Source organism: Ceratotherium simum, chromosome 2 (genome assembly GCF_057802395.1).
Source record: "Ceratotherium simum simum isolate JZ-2026a chromosome 2, ASM5780239v1, whole genome shotgun sequence".
NCBI classification, from domain to species: Eukaryota; Metazoa; Chordata; class Mammalia; order Perissodactyla; family Rhinocerotidae; genus Ceratotherium; species Ceratotherium simum.
This window is the reverse complement of record NC_141901.1, coordinates 72,972,900-72,990,956: the sequence shown is the minus strand read 5'-3', so window position 1 is coordinate 72,990,956 and position 18,057 is coordinate 72,972,900. Positions and strand designations below refer to the sequence as shown.

The following is an 18,057-nucleotide window of genomic DNA, read 5'->3' as shown; positions in this document are numbered from 1 at the left end:
AAAGAAGCCAAGATAGCCAGAGATTGCAGGGCAGAGTACTAGAGAGAAGACAACTGCACAGAGCAAGAACACTCTTAAGTATCCAACTGCGTGATGATTAGAACAAGCCTGTGTGGAAACTACCTACGGCCAAGGAAAGAGCCACCCAGAAGGATGAGAGGCATTATTGCCCTAGTCTCAAGCAAAGCCAGAAATAACACCTGTTCCCTTCAGAGTAGAAAACCTCTTAATTCAGGCAGCACTGACTTAAGAGTAACCCTAGACTAAACATTGTTTGAAAGACAAACCCAAAAGGAGAATGTGACTCAGGAGGGATGACTTACAAAGTGGTACGAGGAAACTTTTGAGGGTAATAAATATATTCATTATCTTGTTTGTGGTGATGGCTTCCTGAGTGCATACATATCTCAAAACTTATCATAATGTACACTTCAAATATGTGTACTTCACTACATGGCAATTATATCTCAATAAATCTGTTTTTAAAACCTCAATTACAACAAAACAAAATAATTCAATTACAAAAGGGGCAGAAGATTTGAAGCAGCACTTCACCAAAGATACATGAATGACAAGTAAGTACATGAAAATACACTCAGTTATCATTTGTCATTGGGAAAGTGCAAATTAAAGTCACGAGTTATCACTACACAACTATGAGAATGGCTAAAATTAGTAAGACCAATACCAAGTGTTGGTAAACATGTGAAGGAACTGAAACTCTCATACACTCATACAGGAAAGTAAAATGATTGGTACAGTCACTCTGCAAAAACAGTTTCACCATTTCTTAAAATGTCAAACATACACCTACTACATGATCCAGTCATTCCACTCATAGGTATTTACCCAAAGAAATGAAAGCATATGTTCATACAAAGACTTACATACAAATGTTCATCATTATTTGTAATAGCCAAAAGCTGTGGGAAAAAAAAGTCCAACAACATGTGAATCCTTATATATCTTTACAATGGAATAAGTAGGACTGAACTAACGATAAATGCAACATGAATGAATCTAAAATTTTGCTGAGTGAAAAAGGTAGACAGAAAGATTACATACTACATAAGTGGAGGAGCAATAAGTAGGATTACAAAGCGGAACAAGGAAACTTTTGAGGGTAAAGGATATATTTATTATCTTTATTGTGGTGGTAATTTCATGGGTGTATATAGACGTCAAATCTGTTCAAATTGTACACTTTAAACATGTGTGATTTATTACACGTCAATTATACTTCAACAGATCTGTTTAAAAAACCACAATATGGGGGCCCAACCCGGGGGTGTAGTGGTTAGGTTCGTGTGCTCCGCTTTGGCGGCCTGGGGGTCGCAGGTTTGGATCCCGGGTACGGACCTATGCACTGCTTATCAAGCCATGCTGTGGTGGCATCCCATATAAAGCAGGGGAAGATGGGCATGGATGTTAGCCCAGGGACAGTCTTCCTCAGCAAAAAGAGGAGGATTGGCAACGGATGTTAGCTCAGGGCTAATCTTCCTCACCAAAAAAAAAAAACAAACAAACCCACAATATGCAAATAATAATAAACTTGGGGAAAAAATAAAGTCAAATCTCAAATTAGAAAGTTAGAATGATAATAATGAACATAAAAAGGAACACTGTCATTTATAACCAAAGGAGTAAAGGTACAAATGAATCATCTTTCAACACCTACAACCAGTACTACAATTACCCTACAATTGGTAATTTGACACATGAACATTGCTTCCAAAAATCTCAGACAGATCCTATGAAACAAGTATAACTAGAGTCATTGTATCTAGACTGATACAACTGATTGATTGTATCAATCAATACAGATTGGTGTATTTAATTTACATTTGCCCCAACTTTATACTCAAACACAATTCCTACTGAAATATAATGGGGCTCGACCTAGAACTAAACAAACACTGAAAATTAATTTTACAGCAATGAATCAAATGATCTGTCTGCAACAACAGCCCCAATTCTACACCACCTCATTATTCATTCATTTGGCAATGAGGCTTTGCAGTTTTTCCTATCAGGAGGTAAAGAGTCTTTCCCCCTACCCTTTAACTCTGCACTTGACCTTATAAGGAAGATCAGTGAATACAGCACATGTCACAGTTTGCCAGTTCTGAGCTAGGCCTCAAGAGACCATGCATGCTTCTGTTCTTTCTTGGAGTCCTGCCACCATCAGAACAAGACCACTCTAATCTGCAGGAAGATGAGAAGACAGCCCAGATATCCCACCATAGGCCATCCTACAGAACCCAGCCAAGAGCAGCAAAGCCAACTTCCTGACCTGCTGCTGAATGCAGACTCATAAATGAGCCCAGCCAAGACCAAAAAGACTGCCTAGCTGACTCAAAGACTTTTTCTAATAACAAATGTTTGTTTTAAACCACCAAATTTTAGAGTAATTTGTTACACAGCAATAGCTACCTGATACAGCAACACTATCTTAAAGATACCATAGTAAATTATTCTCATCCCCACAAGAGTTATTTTAGATTAACAATTGATCTAGGTCTCTTAACTTTTGAAGGGAAGAGGAAAAACAGACATGAAAAGTCTCTCTTATTCTTTTATTAGCAGTAACTCTATAAAACATTTTTTCAATGTTTGTCAATTTCAGAGACACATAAACTGAGCAAAACCAATTTTACAAGTAATGTTACCAGTCAACTATAATTTCTTTAAATTTTGTTATTAGATAGCTTTACTGGATTCAACCATACAATGACATTTTTCAGGATACTCCAAAAATCTATAAAAACTGTTATAGAGCAACTTGCCTAACATTCCCTTTCCTATTTATGTTAATGGTACCTCGACTGTCCTTTACAGAAACACTCTTACTCAACTATTAAAGTGGTGCCAATCCTAGGCCCCTGAACTGAGGGATAAACAAGTGACACCCAGGCTGATCAGAGTACCTTGTCCTCCTAGCCACAGTAGTTTGTTCATAGACGGGAATGTAGCCCAAAGGGGGAAATTTGGAATCCTTCTCAGGATGTCTGCAAGTACTGGGAAAGGTACACTCTTCAGCGGAAATAACAGCTACAGGAACAATATAGGTCAGAGCAGCCAGTGGCCATCTTTGCCACCTCATGGAAATAACATATTTAGGAATGAAGCCACCACAGAAAAAATCCAAGCCAAGAGATAGAGACAGTAACCTAATAATATCATATGCACCCATCAACCCAAACATGCCTGAAATAATTTCAATAGCAGAACAGGTAATACTTACCAACCTTCCTACTGAGACCCACTAGAGAAACTAGAGGTTTTACAGATATTAAAAACTATCAATTTGAAGGCATCAAAAAGCTAACACAACAGCAAAGAATGACCAGGCCAAGATCCAAGACAGAACAGAACCTACAGATAAGATAAAAACCCACCACCTGAGGACGCTTTTTGCCTTGGGGTTACCTGCCAACCCAGATGAGGCAGCTAAGAAACTGGTCATTATTTCTGACATTGCTGTATAGCTAGGGGGGTCAAAAGGGGAACGCAAGGCTCATAAATGAAGGGAACCATTCTAAATGCTGCTCGCTATTTGAGTTGAGACCCAAAAAAACTAAACTCTAGTGAGCTAGAAGTAAACAAGTCCTTCCATGCACTGCAGCCCTACCTGACGACATCTAGGTGGCCAAAAAAAAAAAAAAAAAAACCTCAATCCCTAAAATTTAATTAAGGTAATCTCAGACTGCTGGAGACCCTAGATATGGCACAAGCAACAGAAATTATTTCTGGAAAAAGATAATATCAGCACAGGGCTCAGAGTTGAGGCCCGGAAAAGCAGCTAAAATTTAAATGGAGAAAGCATGGTATGAGAGAACCAGATAAGGAGTGAAACAAAAATTCTCAGTATAAACTTTGCCCAAATCACCAGATGACTGCTAAACTATGTAAGCACAGAGGAGAACTGAAGGGACCAAGGAGAAAACGTTGGCAGAGGCCAGAGAGAAAGCTACACTTGAAAAATAGAGCTGTATGTGAGTTTGATGCTTTTTCAACAGGATGCACAGTTTAGCTGGCAGGAAACTGAAGCCCTGCAAGGTTGAAGTGTCAGAGGACAGAAACCAAGCCCAGTAGAACAGCTAGAAATTAGTGGAATCCCTAGTAGCAAGAAAACCACAGGTCAAGCTTCAAAATCTGACTATAAACTTCACCCAATAATTCTCAAAAGAGCATCATCAGAATCCTGAGTCACTAAAACATATTCATAATGTCCAGTTTTCAAGCAAAAATTACATGATATGCAAAGAAACAGGAAACGGTGATCCATACTCAAAAAAAAGGGGAGTCAATTGATATTGATTCTGAATACCCCAAATGTTGGAGTTAGCATAAAAAGAATTCAAAGCAGCTATTGTAATTATGTTACAAAAACCAAAGAAAATACATTCAAAAAATTCACAGAAACAATAAAAAAGAAAAAGCTGAAAAATAAAATAACTGAAATAATAAATTCACCAGAAGGGGGTGATTAGAGACGGCAAAAGAAAGAATTGGTGAGCTTGAAAAAGGGCAATAAAACTGTCCAATCCAAAGAACAGAAAGTAAAATGACTGAAGAAAAATTAACAGCGTCTCAGAGACCAGCAGGACAATATCAGGCAGCTCAACACAGATCTAACCCAACTCAACAAAGATGTACAACAAGATGTAACAGAAGAGTGAAAAAGGTATAAAATAATTTTTTTGAAGAAGTAAGAGCCAAAAACATCCCAAATTTGGTGGAAAACATTAACTTACAAATCCAAGAATCTCAACAAACCCAAGCAGGATAAACACAAAGAACCACTTCTACATACATGTCATAGTCAAGCTGCTCAAGGCCAAAGAGAAAACCTTGAGAGCAGCCAGAGAAAAATGAACAGCTATATATGGGAAATGACAATACAAGTAATGGCTGACTTATCATCAGAAAAAATGGAGATACCAGAACAATATCTTCTATACCCAATGATACTATCCTTCAAAAAGAAGATTTTCAGATAAACAAAAATTAGACTTGTGTTCAGCAGACAAAACCAACAGAGTTAAAAAAAAAGATGGGTGAAGGAGAGAAGTAACAAAAATACTTAATCCAAATGATGGCAAGAAAGGTGAGAAAAAGAATACCACAGAATAAATAGAAAGCACATAATAAGATCATACATTTAAGCCCCAATACATCAGTAATTATATGAAATCTAAATGAACTTTATGATATAATCAAAGATGAGTGTTAGATGGGATTGAAAGTAAAACAACAATGATATGGTGTATACACGAAACAGTTCTAAAACATAAAGGCAGAGAAAAATTTAAAATAAAATGTTGGGGGAGAAAATGAACCACACAAACACTAACTATAAGAAGGCTAGTGTAGCTATGTTATTATCAATTAAGGCAGACTTCAAAGCAAAAAGCATTACCAAAGATAACAAGAAACAATAATGATAAAAGGTCCAACTCATCAGAAACATAAAACAACTCTAAATTTGTGTGTCCCTGATAACATGGATTCCAATATGTAACAAAGCAAAAATGGATAGCAACCCAAGAAAAACAAATCCATAATGGCAGCAGCAGATTTCAACAAATCTCTCTAATGGAACCAGTATGCAGAAATTAAATTGGTAGGGATGTAGAAGTTTTAAACAACATGATTAACAAAATTGACTTAGACTCATATAAACACTTCACCCAAAAAACTGCAGAATACACATTCTTTTCAAATACACACAAAATATTTACAAAACCTGGCCAATAAACATATAAAAAGGTACAATAACATTTGGACAAGGAAATGGAAAATAAAACCACTATGAAATACCACTACACACTGGTATCTCAGTGTGTAGAATGGCTAAAATTAAAGATTAACAATACAAAGTGTTGATGAAGATGAAGTGCAAAAGGAACTTTGTTGATGAGATTGTAAATTGTTACAAACATTTTGGGAAAAAAAGTTTTGAATATTTTCTGAAATCACACAAATACACTCTAAAACCAAGCTATTAAACTCCTAGATATTTACTAAATATGAATGTTTCCATGTGTGCACTAGGAAACATGTACAAAGAAATGCACAGCAGCATTATTCATAAAAGCCTAAAAGTGGAAACAACCCAAATTTCAATCAGTAATAGAACAAATAAAGTGTGGGATACCCATATAATATACTGTACGGCAATGAAAATGAACTAGTTATATGCAACAATAGAGATGAATTTCACAAACACTGCTGAAAAAGCCAGGATCCATTTATATAAATTTCATTAACAGGAAAAAAATACATAGTTCAAAAATGTACTTTTAGGGGCTGGCCCAGTGGTGTAGCAGTTTTAAGTTCACACATTCCAATTCGGCGGCCCAGAGTTCGAGGTTCAGATCCTGGGTGCGGACCTACCACTGCTCATCAAGCCATGCTGAGGCGGCATCCCACATAGAAGAGCTACAACTCTACAACTGTGATACACAACTATACACTGGGGCTTTGGGGAGAAAAAAGAAAAAGAGGAAGATTGGCAACAGATGCTAGCGCAGGGCCAATCTTCCTCAAGAAAAAAAAAAGTACTTTTAAATGGTAAAAATATAAAGCAAAAAACTATCATAAAAGATAGAATGGTAGTCTCCTAAGGAAAGAGAAACGCGTGATTGGGAGGTGGCAAAGTGGAGGATCTGGCAATGTTTTAACTATTGAGTAGGGGGTGATTAAGCAGGTATGCCGCTTTTGAATATCTGAGTTGTACAATTTTTTCCATGCTCTATTTTGAGTATTTTCTCCACAGTAAAAACATTGCAAAACAAAAAAATAGACATTTAAGGCTTTAAATTTTCCCTTAAGTAAGGCATAGGCATTATCCTATAGTATTTGGTTTTTATTTGAATTAAAGTTACACAAATGTATATTTTAAAAATCAAATAAAGCTTATTATGAAAGACAGCACTACCCACCACCATTTCCCTAACACTTCTCCCTCTCATTTCTAAACAATATAGTTATACTGGTATCTTGATTTTTCAGTTGGGATCTGATTGCCTCCTACTACCCACCACCCTTTCCCTAACACTTCTCCCTCTCATTTCTAAACAATATAGTTATACTGGTATCTTGATTTTTCAGTTGGGATCTGATTGCCTCCTACATAAGAAAATGACTTAATTCATATCCCTTCTATAAACGCTCAAAATTATACCATAGCACCGCATGAGGCTAGACAGAAGTGCAAACGCAATTCAATGGAAGAAAAAGTCTTTTCAACAATTAGTGCTGGAGCAAGTGGATATACATAGTAAAAAAAAAAACCACACACCAACCCAAATCTCACACTCTATACCAATATTAATTCAAAATGGATTACAGGTTTAAATGTAAAACATAAAATTATTATAATAGTGTCCCCTCATCCGAGAGGGATATGTTCCAAAACCCCCAGTGGACGCCTGAAACCACGAAGAGTACCAAACTCTATATATACTACGTTTTTTCCCTATACATACATATTTGAGGTGCAACAGCAGAACTAGCACGAATTTCTTTTTCCTTCTTCACAATTTCACAGACAGAAGACTCGTTCTTACCACAGATTTTAGCAATCTCAGCACATGACAGTTTTTCTTTCCTTACTAAGTTGAGAACTTTTAACTTTTCACTAAAAGGAAGCACTTTATGGCTTCTCTTTGGCCTATCCGAATTGCTGGCATCACTACTCTTGAGCTTTGGGGCCATTATTAAGTAAAATAAGGGTTACTTGAACACAAGCACCGAAATACCACAACAGTCAATCTGATAACCGAGATGGCTACTGAGTGACTAATGAGCAGTTAGCATATATAAGATGGACATACTAGACAAAAGGGTAATTTATATCCCGGGCGGGACGGCACAAGATTTCATCACACTACTCAGAACAGCAAACAACTTAAAACTTATGAACTATTTATTTCTGTAATTTTCCATTTAATATGGTTGACTGAGGTAACTGAAACCGTGGAAAGCAAAACCACATATCAGGGGGGACTACTGTAATCTTATAGAGGATAGAAGAAAATCATCAAGATCCAGAGCTGGAAACGGAGTTCTTAGAAATAACACCAAAACCATGATCTATGAAAGGAAAAATTTGACAAACTGGACTTCATCAAAATGAAAATATTTTACTCTGAGAGAGATCCTGTGAAGAGGATTAAAAACAAGTGACAGATTTGGAGAATATATTTGCAAGCTACAAACTTAAAAACTCATATCTAAAATATAAAAGAACTCTCAAAACAGTAAGACATCAGCAAAAATACCAAAATACAGATATTTGAAAATCATCTCTTTTATAAAATCAACAAGAACACTGGCAAAAACACAGTTGTTTTCCAAACTCTAGAAATTAATCAAAGGCTTACAGCAATCTAGGGAAAGTTTATTCAAGAAAGATGGCTAAATCTTGATAAGACCAGCAAACTTTGTGCCATTTTATTTTGCCCTATTCCCAACCTCCCACTCCAGCTCCACAGTAGCTTTGAAAGCCAACAGTCCACAAGCCAGGTGAAAACCAGCAACCTGGCAGCTACCTGCGGGGGCAGAAGAGAATGGGAACTCCCTCACTACTCCATTCACAGAGGACTGTCATTATTTGACATGTCTGGTAGTTTTCTAGAACACTCCACTCCCAAAGCAATCTTAATTTGACCTGAGTCTGAGCTCACCCAGTGCAAAAAAAGTCTTTTCCCCAAGAGCATTTGTCAAAAACAATCAGAGGCAATTGTTTGCCTCTGATTGGCAAACAATTGCCAAGGCAGTGGATAACAGTTGAGACAAACAATAAGCTAACTAAAAAGCTTAAAAAGAAAAGCCGGGGGCCAGCCCAGTGGCATAGTGGTTGGGTTCACACACTCTGGTGGCCCAGGGTTCACAGGTTCGGATCCTGGGCATGGACCTACACACAGCTCATCAAGCCATGCTGTGGCAGCATCCCGTATTCAAAAAATGAAGGAAGACTGGCACAGGTGTTAGCACTCACCTCTGGCTAATTGGAAAGCTCTGCAAAAGCAGGAAGTGAAGGATAAGGCAAAGTTACAAACTTCCTGGCTGAGTGCTGAAGGCATGCTCCAACAGACACAGAACCTCTCAACAAAGACTGGGGAACTTACTGGTCCCAGGCATTTAAGGAAATCTCTGTCCAATTATTAGCTGACCACTAAGCTAACCAAGTAGAGAGACTTCAGTGGTTACACATGACAAAGAACACAGATTTTACAGGATTAGTTCAGAAAAACCACTAAACAAACTTAACAACAAACACTGGCCAGAGGAGAATATCTGATTATCAGAGTGGCCATATTGTTTAAAATGTACAGTTTTCAACAAAAATGACAAGACATTAAGAAAAAAAAAAAAAACAAGAAAATATGGCTCATACACATGGAAGAAAAACAGCAGTCAATAGAAACTGTCCCTGAGGAAAGCCAGACATTGGATTTACTAGACAAAGTTTTTAAATCAGCTATTTTAAACATGTTCAAAGAACTAAAGGAAATCCATGTCTAAAGAACTAAAGGAAAGAATGAGATGGATATTTCACAAATAGAAAATATCAATAAAGAGACAGAAATCATGAAAAACAACAACAGAAATTCTAGAGTTGAAAACTACAATACCTAAATTGAAAAATTCACTGGAAGGTTTCAGCATCAGATTTGAGCAGGTAGAAGAAAAAATCAGTGAATCTGAAGATAGGTCAATTGAGGTTATCCACTCTGAGGAACAGAAAAGAGAAAAAAAAAAGAATAGAGTCTAAGATATCTGAGGGACACCATTAAGCATACCAACATACACATAATGGGAGTCCCAGAAGGAAAGAGGGGAGAAAGGGACAGAAAGAATATTTGAATAAATAATGATTGAAAATTCCCCCAAATTTAATGAAAAACATCAATCTAAAAGCCCAAAAATCTCAGGGTACTACAAGTAGGATAAACTCAAAGAGACCCACACCTAGACACATCATAATCAAACTGTCAAAAAAACAAAGAGAATCCTGAAAGAAGCAAGAGATAAGCAACTTGTCACATATAGAGATCCTCAAAAAAATTAACAGTTAGTTTCTCATTAGAAACCATGGAGGCCAGAAGGCAATGGGAAAACATATTCAAAGTATTGAAAAAATAAGACTGTTAACCAAGAATTCTATAACTACTTTTCAAGAATGAAGGAGAAATTAAGACATTCGCAGATAAACAAAAACTGAGAATTGGTTGCTAACAGACCTGCTGCACAAGAAATACTAAAGAGTGTCCTTCAGGCTGAAATGAAAGGACACTAGACAGTAACTCAAATCTACCTAGGGAAATAAGGAGCATGGTAAAGATAACTAGATAGGTAAATATAAAAGACAGTATAATTTTTAAATTTGTGACTCTTTTTTCCTCCTATCTGATTTAAAAGACATATAAAGATGTAATTTGCATGATAAAAGCACAAAGGAAGGGAAAAGGATGAAGCTATTACAGGAGCGAAATTTCTGTATATTACTGAAATTAAGTTGATATGAATTTGAACTAGATTGAAATAAAGTTATTAATTGTAATTCTCAGGGCAACCACTAAGAAAATGAAAAAAATACACAGTGAAAAAACCAACAAGGGATTTAAATGGTACTAGAAAATAATCTATTTAGCATGAAGGAAGGCAACAGTAGAGGAATACAGGAACAACAACAGAAAAAAATCTTAAGACTTACAGAAAACAGAGAGGGCGGAGTCAAGATGGCGGCGTAGGCAGACTCTGAACTCACCTCCTCCCGTGGACACAGCCAATTTACAACTACTCGTGGAAAAATTACCCCTGAGACAGAACTGAAAACTGGATGAGAGGAACTCCTGCAACAACGGACAATCCTAACTGGGGTAGAAGAGGCAGAGACTCCCTTCTAGAGAGGAAAAACGCCGCCTTCACAAGCCGCCAGCTTCACGGCCGCCGGGAGCAGCTCACAGGTACGCACCCTCCCTGGAGGCACGGGGTCCTGAGCCGGGAGCGCCCCCGCTGTGCGCATTTTGTGGACCCAGCACAATCGAGACCAGCGGCATAATATCTGACTTTGCCTGCTACTAAAGCATTGGGGAGCACCCCCAGAAAATCCGGTTCACAAAGAAACTAAAACTGGCTCTTAAAGGGCCCGCGCACAAACTCACCCGTTCCAGAAAGCATCCTAAAATCACCAGAAAAAAAGGTGCACAGTGCTTCAGTGACAAGAGACTCACCTAATAGGCCCTGAGTGCATCTCGGTGAGGGGTAAGACCTCTCCAGGGACTGGGACATCGGCGGCGGCCATTGTTGTGGCCTGGTGTGAGCGTGCTGACACAGACGCCATTGGAGTTCTCCCTGAGACCTGCTAGCCCAGGGTCTGCTCCACCCGCTAGAGCACCGATTTAATCCAGCTCAGCCTGGGCAGGCAGCCCACCCTAGAGACTGGCCCCACCCAACAACAAGCCCTCAGGCAACGTGTGGGCCTGCATAGATTGGTGACTGGATTCTCTGCAGCCTGGCAACTGAGCTGACTTGAGCGGGGCAGGGTGTGCACAAGGAGCGGGTGGAGAGTGTGGGGTGGTGGCGGAGTGTGTGGGGCTCCCGCCGTGGAGAGACTGGGTCCGCTTGGGGAGGTCGGGGCGCTCACACAGGGCAGGACTGTGTTGACTGTGTGTGTGGACCTGTGGGCAACAGGGCTTGTCAGCTGCAGAAGACTTGTGCTTCTCAAAGACCCACATAGGAGGTTTGCCCCACCTTCCAAAGCCTGAAACAATTGGGTGCTCCTGTGCCTAAGGGCAGCCCCACCCAGGTGCAATCCTCAGAGAGTTGACAAGAGACCTAATAGGCTAGAGGTTTACAGCAATTGTAAGGCCCTGAGCCTAACAACCTGCCACACTGGGGGCCTACTCACTTAAAAGAAATACTGCAACACAAATGTGGTATTAGAACTTGCAGCCAACTGTGCTGGGGCTCCCCACACCTGATAAAGAGACTGAAGGGCCCACAACAACTACAAGCAGCTGAGCATTACAACAGCTGGCCAGGAGCATAACTCAGCCTCCCTGGGCGCCTATAGGGAGAGCTAACAGGCCACAATAGAAGGACACACGTAGCCCACATAGGGGCCACCCCTGGAACATTGAGAACTGAGGGAAGCACACTGGAAGCCTCCTAAGGCATCACTTACATAAGGTCACCTATCCAAGAGCAGGAGACGTATCTGACCTACCTAATACGTAGACACAAGCACAGGGAAAGAGGCAAAATGAGGAGGCAAAAGAATACATTCCAAGTAAGGGAACAGGACAAAACCCCAGAAAAGGAACTAAGTGAAACAGAAATGAGCAACCTACCCAACAGAGAGTTCAAACTAAGAGTGTTAAGGATGCTCACTGATCTGGGGAGAAGAATAGATGAACTCAGTGAGAATGTCAACAAAGAAATGGAAGATATAAAAAAGAACCAATCAGAAATGAAGAATACAATACTGGAAATGAAAAATTCATTAGAGGGACTCAAAAGCAGAGTAGAGGATACAGAAGAACGGATCTGTGAGCTGGAAGAAAGACTAGAAGAAATTACCCAAGGTGAACAGGTAAAAGAGAAAAGAATTAAAAAGAGTGAGGACAGTCTAAGGGACCTCTGGGACAACATCAAGCGCACTAACATCCGTGTTATAGGTGTCCCGGAAGGAGAAGAGCGAGACAAGGAGGCAGAGAATCTATTTCAAGAAATAATAGATGAAAACTTCCCTAACCTAAGGAAGGAAACAGACATCCAGGTACAGGAGGCACAGAGAGCCCCAAACAAGATAAGCTCAAAGAGGCCCACACCAAGACACATCATAATCAAAATGTCCAGAATTAAAGATAAAGAGAGAATCCTAAAAGCTGCAAGAGAATGTCAAGTTACGTACAAAGGAAACCCCATAAGGCTATCAGCTGACTTCTCTGCAGAAACCTTACAGGCTAGAAGAGAATGGCACGATATATTTAAAGTGCTAAAAGGAAAAAACTTACAGCCAAGAATACTCTACCCGGCAAGGTTATCGTTCAAAATGGAAGGAGAGATCAAAATTTTCCCAGATAAGCAAAAATTAAAGGAGTTTGTCACCAAGAAACCAGTGTTACAAGAAATGTTAAAGGGACTGATTTAAGGGGAAAAGAGAAGATCACAAATAGGAAAAATTATCTATTTCCACGATTAGAACGTAATGGATACAAATGCACAAAAAAGAGGTTGGATATGATATCAAAAACATAAAAGGAGGAAGGAGGGTAGTTAAAGAGTACAGCTTTCAGACAGAGGTCAAACTAAAGTGACCATCAATTCTGTATAGAAGAAATAAGGAACAGAGAAGGACTAAAAACTACTAAAACACTGAGGGGAAAAAAAAAAAAAAAAGTTAAAAAATGGCAGTAAGTACATACTTATCAATAGCTACTTTAAACGTCAATGGACTAAATGCTCCAATTAAAAGGCAGAGGGTGGCTGACTGGATAAAAAAACAAGACCCATATATATGCTGCATACAAGAGACACACTTCAGACCTAAAGACACTCACAAACTGAAAGTGAAGGGATGGAAAAAGATACTCCACGCAAATGGCAATGAAAAGAAAGCTGGGGTAGCAGTACTCATATCAGACAAAATAGACTTTAAAACAAAAACTGTAAAACGAGACAAAGAAGGGCATTACATAATGATCAAGGGAACAATCCAACAAGAGGATATAACACTTGTAAATATCTACGTACCCAATGTAGGTGCACCTAAATATATAAAGCAATTATTAACAGACATAAAAACAGAAATAGACAGTAACACAATAATAGTAGGGGACTTTAACACTCCACTTACACCAATGGATAGATCATCCAAACAGAAGATCAACAAGGAAACATTGGCCTTAAACGACACACTAGAACAGATGGACCTAGTAGATATATACAGAGCATTCCATCCAAAAACCGAAGAATACACGTTCTTTTCAAATGCACATGGAACATTCTCCAGGATTGATCACATAATAGGCCACAAAACAAGTCTCCATAAATTTAAGAAGATTGAAATAATACCAAGTATCTTTTCTGACCACAACGGTATGAAACTAGAAATCAACTATAGGAAGAAAATCAGAAAAGCCACAAATACATGGAGATTAAACAAAATGCTACTGAACAACGATTGGGTTAACGAAGAAATCAAAGAAGAAATCAAAAAATACCTGGAGACAAATGAAAATGAAAATACGACATGCCAGAATTTATGGGATACAGCAAAAGCGGTTCTAAGAGGGAAGTTTATAGCAATACAGGCCTATCTCAACAAACAAGAAAAATCTCAAATAAACAATCTAACAATGCACCTAAAGGAACTGGAAAAAGGAGAACAAACAAAGCCCAAAATCAGTAGAAGAAGGGAAATAATAAAAGTCAGAGCAGAAATAAATGAAATAGAGACCAAAAACAATAGAAAAATTAATAAAACCAAGAGCTGGTTCTTTGAAAAGATCAACAAAATAGACAAACCTTTAGCTAGACTCACCAAGAAAAAAGAGAGAAGGCACAAATAAGTAAAATCAGAAATGAAAGAGGAGAGGTTACAACAGACACCTCAGAAATACAAAAGATTATAAGAGAATACTATGAAAAACTATATGCCAACCAATTCGACAATCTGGAAGAAATGGATAAATTCTTAGAATCATACAACCTTCCAAAACTGGATCAAGAAGAAGTAGAGAATTTGAATAGACCAATCACCAGTAAGGAGATCGAAACAGTAATCAAAACCCTCCTAAAAATAAAAGTCCAGGACCAGACGGCTTCCCTGGTGAATTCTACCAAACATTCAAAGAAGACTTAATACCTATCCTTCTCAAACTCTTCCAAAAATTGAGGAGGGGGAAGCTCCTAACTCATTCTCTGAAGCTGACATTACCCTGATACCAAAACCAGACAAGGACAACACAAAAAAAGAAAATTACAGGCCAATATCACTGATGAACATCGATGCAAAAATCCTCAACAAAATACTAGCAAATCACATACAACAATACGTTAAAAAGATTATACACCATGATCAAGTGGGATTTATTCCAGGGATGCAGGGATGGTTTAACATTCGCAAATCAATCAACGTAATACACCACATTAATAAAATGAAGAAGAAAAATCAAATGATCATCTCAATAGATGCAGAGAAAGCATTTGACAAGATCCAGCATCCATTTATGATAAAAACTCTGAATAAAATGGGTATAGAAGGAAAGTACCTCAACATAATGAAGACCATATATGAGAAACCCACAGCTAATATCATCCTCAATGGTGAAAAACTGAAAGCTATCCCTCTAAGAACAGGAACCAGACAAGGATGCCCACTGTCACCACTCCTATTTAACATAGTATTGGAAGTCCTAGCCAGAGCAATCAGGCAAGAGAAAGAAATAAAAGGGATCCAAATTGGAAAGGAAGAAGTGAAACTGTCACTATTTGCAGATGACATGATTTTATATATAGAAAACCCTAAAGAATCCACCAGAAAACTTTTAGAAGTAATAAACGAATATGGGAAAGTTGCAGGATACAAAATCAACATACAAAAATCAGTTGCATTTCTGTACACTAACAATGAAGTAGCAGAAAGAGAAATCAAGAATACCATCCCATTTACAATTGCAACAAAAAGAATAAAATACCTAGGAATAAACTTAACCAAAGAGGTGAAAGATCTGTACACCGAAAACTATAAAACATTGCTGAAAGAAATTGAAGAAGACACAAAGAAATGGAAAGATATTCCGTGCTCTTGGATTGGAAGAATTAACATAGTTAAGATGTCCATACTTCCTAAGCCATCTATAGATTCAATGCAATCCCTATCAAAGTTCCAACAACATTTTTCACAGAAATAGAACAAAGAATCCTAAAATTTATATGGAACAACAAAAGACCCCGAATAGCTAAAGGAATCCTGAGAAAAAAGAACAAAGCTGGAGGTATCACACTCCCTGATTTCAAAATATACTACAAAGCTATAGTAACCAAAACAGCATGGTACTGGCACAAAAACAGACACACAGATCAATGGAATAGAATCGAAAGCCCAGAAATAAACCCACACATCTATGGACAGCTAATCTTTGACAAAGGAGCCAAGAACATACAATGGGGAAAAGAAAGTCTCTTCAACAAATGGTGTTGGGAAAACTGGATAGCCATATGCAAAAAAATGAAAGTAAACCCTTACCTTACACCATACACAAAAATTAACTCCAAATGGATTAAAGACTTGAATGTAAGACCTGAAACTGTGAAAGTTCTAGAAGAAAACATAGGCAGTACGCTCTTCGACATCGGTCTTAGCAACATCTTTTCAAACACCACATCTGACCGGGCAAGAGAAACAATAGAAAAAATAAACAAATGGGACTACATCAAACTAAAAAGCTTCTGCACAGCAAAGGAAACCATCAACAAAACGAAAAGACAACCTAACAATTGGGAGAAGATATTTGCAAACCATACATCTGATAAGGGCTTAATCTCCAAACTATATAAAGAACTCATGCATCGCAACAACAAAAAAACTACCAACCCAATTAAAAAATGGGCAAAAGACCTGAACAGACATTTCTCCAAAGAAGATATACAGATGGCCAACAGACACATGAAAAGATGTTCAAAATCACTAACTATCAGGGAAATGCAAATCAAAACTACAATGAGATATCACCTCACGCCCGTCAGAATGGCTATAATTAACAAGACAGGAAACAACATGTGTTGGAGAGGTTGTGGAGAGAAGGGAACTCTCATACACTGCTGGTGGGAGTGCAAACTGGTGCAGCCACTATGGAAAACAGTATGGAGATTCCTCAAAAAATCAACGATAGAACTACCATATGATCCAGCTATTCCACTGTTGGGTATTTATCCAAAGAACTTGAAAACACCAATTTGCAAAGGTACATGCACCCCTGTGTTCATTGCAGCCTTATTCACGATAGCCAAGACTTGAAGCAACCTAAGTGCCCATCAAGGGACGAATGGATAAAGAAGCTGTGGTATATATACACAATGGAATACTACTCAGCCATAAGAAGCGATGAAATCCAGCCATTTGTGACAACATGGATGGACATTGAGGGTATAATGCAAAGTGAAATAAGTCAGAGGGAGAAGGTCAAATACCGTATGATTTCCTTCATTAAGTAGTAGATAATAACAACAATAAACAAACACATAGGGACAGAGATTGGATTGGTGGTTACCAGACGGGAAGGCGGGAGGGAGGAGGGGGAAAGGGAGAATTCAGTACATGTTTGTGGGGATGGGTTGTAATTAGTATTTTGGTGGTGAACATGATGTAGTCCATGCAGAAATAGAAGTACAATGATGTACACCTGAAATTTTTACAATGTTATAAACCAATGTTACTGCAATAAACAAAAAATTAAAAAAAAAAAAAAAAAGAAACATGGGTAAATGATGCTTAAATAATGTTGAGTGAAAAAAATAAAAATATAAAACATTTGGAATTATAATAACAGCCTACATTTATTAAGGATTTTTAATGGAAATATATATATACATATGGGTATGGATTAGAATGGAAATAGTTGTATCAGGATATGAGATTTAAGGTAATCTTTTTTATTTTCTGGAAATTTTTCTTTGATATTATCACAGCAATTTATCAATTAAAATAAATATAATCAAAGAACTAATTCTAGACGAAAATAAATTGATGAATACCCAAAAAAAAAAAAAAAAACTTACAGAAAACAAACAGCAACATATTCTGCAGACATAAATCCTACCTGATCTGTAATTACATTAAATGCAAATTAATTGGGCATTCCAATCAAAAAGCAGAGATTGGCAGAATGGGTAAAAAAAAATACAATCTAACTATATGCTGTCTATAAGAAACACTTTAGATTCAAATAAGTTGAAAGCAAAAGGATGGAAAAAGATATGCCATGCAAACAATAACCAAAGGAGAGCTGAAGTGGCTATACTCTTATCAGACACAAT

General features: G+C 37.9%; 1 protein-coding gene across 11 annotated transcripts in view; it reads right to left on the bottom strand.

Annotated features, from left to right (window-relative positions):
• ZNF644 (zinc finger protein 644) overlaps window positions 1-18,057 on the bottom strand; it is a 125,482-nt gene that overhangs the window by 90,608 nt on the left and 16,817 nt on the right. Inside the window, exon 1 of one of the 11 annotated variants that reach the window (XM_087447734.1) lies at window positions 11,247-11,361. The exons of the other annotated variants lie outside the window; for them this stretch is intronic. The gene's annotated coding sequence lies outside the window, so the exon portion shown is untranslated. Of the gene's footprint in view, window positions 1-11,246; window positions 11,362-18,057 lie in introns of those variants that run through there. 11 annotated transcript variants of the gene reach the window in all.